The sequence below is a fragment of the Lathyrus oleraceus genome, chromosome 5 (genome assembly GCF_024323335.1).
Source record: "Lathyrus oleraceus cultivar Zhongwan6 chromosome 5, CAAS_Psat_ZW6_1.0, whole genome shotgun sequence".
In the NCBI taxonomy this organism is placed as follows: domain Eukaryota; kingdom Viridiplantae; phylum Streptophyta; class Magnoliopsida; order Fabales; family Fabaceae; genus Lathyrus; species Lathyrus oleraceus.
The window spans coordinates 329,345,329-329,350,109 of record NC_066583.1 but is presented as its reverse complement, the minus strand read 5'-3'; positions in this window follow the sequence as shown (position 1 = coordinate 329,350,109).

Below are 4,781 nucleotides of genomic sequence, written 5' to 3'. Positions count from 1 at the left end.
TGGATTAGGCTCTTGAATGCCTGAGAAATGAACATAACATGTGCATCATACGCATCATACACATATCATTCTTGCATAACAGGTGTTCTTGAACAAGACTTCTCACTCTGGTTCCTGACTTAGGCAGGATTGCTGATCATCGTCCGCACCGCTACGCTACAAGACTGAATCAACAGAGAAGTATGGATCAAGTTCAAGCTGAGTTGGCAGAGATGAGGGCTAATATGGCTCAATTCATGAGCATGATGCAAGGGGTCGTGCAAGGGCAAGAGGAGCTGCGAGCCTTGACCCAGAGACAGGAAGCTGTGATTCCACCTATTAACCGGAATTCGCCAGAGGGAGTCCCTGTCAATGACAATGTTGCTGCTAATATTCCCGTCAACAACTATGTCGTGGGTGATGAGTTGAGGGGTATCAGGATCAATGGACAACCTATTGCTGCAGAGACTGCTAACGTCAGAGCAACCCGTGCTCTAGTTCACCATCCTGCTCCGTTGGTTGACAGACAGGAGGACATGTTTACTCTCCTCAGTGAGGATGATGAAGTTGTAAGGATTGAAGAGAGGGATAGGAAGGTTGATGCCCTAGCTGAGAAAATCCGTGCCATAGAGTGTCAGAACTCTTTGGGTTTTGATGTAACAAATATGGGACTGGTTGATGGGCTGAGGATCCCTTACAAATTCAAGGCGCCGTCCTTTGACAAATATAATGGCACTTCTTGTCCTCGCACTCATGTGCAGGCTTACTACAGAAAGATCTCTGCATACACAGATGATGAGAAGATGTGGATGTACTTTTTCAAGGACAGCTTGTCTGGAGCTTCCTTGGATTGGTACATGGAGTTGAAGAGAGAGTCTGTTAGAAGCTGGAGAGATTTGGGCGAAGCCTTCTTGAGGCAGTACAAGCACAATATGGATATGGCTCTGAGCCGAACTCGGTTACAGAGCTTGTTCCAAAAGTCTGGTGAAAGCTTCAAAGAGTACGCCCAGAGGTGGCGCGAGTTATCTGCAAGAGTGCAACCTCCTATGTTGGAGAGAGAGCTGACTGACATGTTCATCGGGACCTTGCAGGGTGTGTTTATGGACCGTATGGGAAGTTGCCCGTTCGGTAGCTTTTCTGATGTGGTTATCTGTGGAGAGAGGACTGAAAGTCTTATCAAAGCAGGGAAGATCCAAGATTCTGGTTCTTCATCTTCAAGTTCGAAGAAGCCATTTTCTGGGGCACCCCGAAGGAGGGAGGGTGAGACAAATGCAGTGCACAGTCATAGAAATATGAACAGAGGACAGTACCGTCAGGTTGCTGCTGTGACTATTCCAGCACCCCAACCTCAATCTCAACAACAACATCCCAGACAACAACAATAACAGCAGCGCCCATTCCAACCTAGACAGAGAATGTCGGATCGTCGTTTCGACCCGTTGCCGATGACATATGCTGAATTGCTTCCCGAACTGCTCAGGTTGGGGTTTATTGAACTTTGCACCATGGTTCCGTTGACAAAGATACATGCTGGGTATGATGCCAATGTCCGTTGCGATTTTCATTCCGGTGCACCTGGGCATCATATTGAAAATTGTCGGGCTTTTCATCATAAGGTCCAGGATCTGATTGATGCCAAGACGATCAACTTTGCTCCTGTTCCAAATGTTGTGAATAATCCTATGCCTCAACATGGTGGGCCTAGGGTGAACAATGTGGAAAGTGAGGAAGTTGTGGATTTGGTAGTCAGTGTTGATGAGGTTCAGACATCATTGCTTGTGGTGAAAGAGCGTCTGTTGAAAGGGGGAGTGTTCCCTAGCTGTGATGAGACTTGTTCAGACTGTGATGATCAAGAGAATGGTTGTATGCAGTTGAGAAGAGGTATCCAGGGTCTGATGGATGAGGGTTGTTTGCAGTTTAGTCGGGCTGTGAAAGATCGTGGGGTGGTATCAACTGTCACTATTTACTTCAAACCGTCCGAGGGTCCTGGACGTGCCCCAAGAACTGTTAGTGCACCCGTAACTGTTGGCACTCCGGTAACCATATCTGCGCCAGTAACTGTTGGTGCTCCTACCACCATTGTTGCTTCCGGTAGAAGACCTGTTGAGAATAGTAGAGCGGTCCCTTAGAAGTATGACAATGCTTTCCGCAACAACAGAAGGCCAGAACATCAGGCAAGACCAGTGAATCAGGCTCCAGTGACAATTTGTATGCCAAATAGAACTCCTATAACTGTTGGCCCGGCTGTGGACAACGTGGGAGGACGTGGAGGGTTTACAAGGAGTGGTCGTCTGTTCGCGCCACAGACTCTGAGAGATAGCAGTGCTAAGGCTCTTGCTAAAGCAAAGGGGAAGCAAGATGTGGTTGAAGAAGGACCGATGCAGAAGGAAGTGCCTGAGGGTTCCTTTGAGAAAGATGTGGAGGAGTTCATGAATATCATTAAGAAAAATGATTATAAGATCGTGGACCAGCTGAACCAAACTCCGTCCAAAATCTCTATCCTTTCTTTGTTGTTGTGTTCTGAGGCACACCGTAACGCCTTGCTGAAAATGTTGAATTTGGCTTACGTGCCTCAGGAGATTTCTGTCAACCAGCTCGAGGGTGTCATTGAAAATGTGAGCACGAGACATGATTTGGGGTTCACATACCTGGATTTGACGCCTGAGGGTCGCAACCATAATAGAGCTTTACATATCACCATGGAGTGCAAAGGCGCAGTGTTGTCGCATGTGTTGGTTGATACTGGCTCTTCTTTGAATGTGTTGCCCAAGAAGATTTTGAGCAAGATTGATGTTGAAGGGGTTGTTCTCACTCCGAGTGATCTCATCTCCGTGCTTTTGATGGATCCAAGCGGTCAGTTTTTGGAGAAGTCACATTGCCCGTGAAGATAGGCCCGGAGGTGTTTGATATTGTCTTCTATGTGATGGATATCCAACCAGCATATAGTTGTCTATTGGGGCGTCCCTGGATACATGGGGCTGGGGCAGTTTCGTCAACTCTCCATCAGAAGCTGAAATATGTATGGAATGGTCAGGTCGTGACTGTGTGTGGCGTGGAGGACATTCTTGTGAGTCATCTATCCTCTTTCAAGTATGTAGAGATGGATGGCGAAATTCATGAAACTCTGTGCCAAGCTTTCGAGACCATTGCTATTGAGAAGGTGGCTTTTGTGGAGCAGAAGAAGACAGGTGCCTCGATTGCGTCATACAAGCAGGCTTTGGAGGTTGTCAATTCTGGCAATGCAGAAGGCTAGGGCAAGATGGTTGACCTGCCCGTCAAAGAAGACAAATTTGGCATTGGTTATCAACCGCTTCAGTCAGAGCAGGGTGTTTAGAAAGGGTCGTGTACCTTCACCAGCGTTGGGTTGATGAATCATGGTGACGTCTTTGCAGCCGGTAGTGAAGACGGTGACAGTGATTATGATGTGGACAACTGGGTGCGCCCGTGTGCTCCAGGGGAGATGGTGAACAATTGGACAACCGAAGAAATAGTCCAAGTTACTCTTCAGACAGAGTAATTTTCTTTTATTTTTTCATTTTGCACAAAAATCCCGCGCTTTGCCCGAGGCGTAGTGGTTCATTGTAGGGCCACATCATGTTTTGAAATGATTATCATTAATAAAGGACGTTTTGCAAACAAATTTGTGCTCACTGTCTTTCTGTTTTTATTTTCATTTTCCAAACAATAAAATGGCAATGTTTTTTGTTTTTTGTGACTTTCTTGAACTCTTTTCTAAAACAAAACATTAAACATCGTTCATGCAAAATCGATCTCGCGGACTCCACTAAAAACAGTTCTGTTATGGCTCAGTATGATTTCGATAATCCCATTTACCAAGCTGAAGAGGAGAGTGAGGAAGATTGTGAACTCCCCAAAGAATTGGTCAGATTATTGAAACAGGAGGAAAGGGTCATCCAACCGCATCAGGAAGAGTTGGAGATTATTAACCTTGGTACTGAGGACGCCAAGAAAGAGATCAAGATCGGGGCTGCTTTGAAGGAATCTGTCAAGAGAAAGCTGATTGAAATGCTGAGAGAATATGTGGAGATATTCGCATGGTCGTATCAAGATATGCCTGGGTTAGATACAGATATTGTGGTGCATAGGCTACCTCTCAAAGAAGATTGTCCTTCGGTAAAGCAGAAGCTTCGCAGAACTAGTCCTGATATGGCTGTTAAAATCAAAGAGGAGGTGCAGAAGCAGTTGGATGCGGGTTTTCTGGTAGTTACCAATTATCCCCCGTGGGTGGCCAACATCGTACCTGTGCCGAAGAAGGATGGTAAAGTCAGGATGTGTGTCGACTACCGGGATTTAAATAGAGCCAGTCCGAAAGATGACTTCCCATTACCTCACATTGATGTATTGGTTTATAACACTGCTCAATCCTCGGTTTTCTCTTTCATGGACGGATTTTCTGGCTATAATCAGATCAAGATGGCGCCAGAAGACATGGAAAAGACGACATTCATTACTCCTTGGGGCACGTTCTGCTATAAAGTGATGCCATTTGGGCTGAAGAATATCGGTGCTACCTATCAGAGGGCTATGACGACTCTCTTTCATGACATGATGCACAAAGAAATCGAAGTGTACGTGGTTGATATGATTGCAAAGTCTCAGACAGAAGAGGAGCACCTGGTAAATCTGCAGAAATTGTTTGAAAGGCTGAGAAAGTTCAAACTGAGGCTGAATCCAAACAAGTGTACGTTTGGAGTGAGATATGGGAAACTGTTGGGTTTCATTGTCAGTGAGAAAGGGATTGAGGTTGATCCAACAAAAGTACAAGCTATTCAAGAAATGCC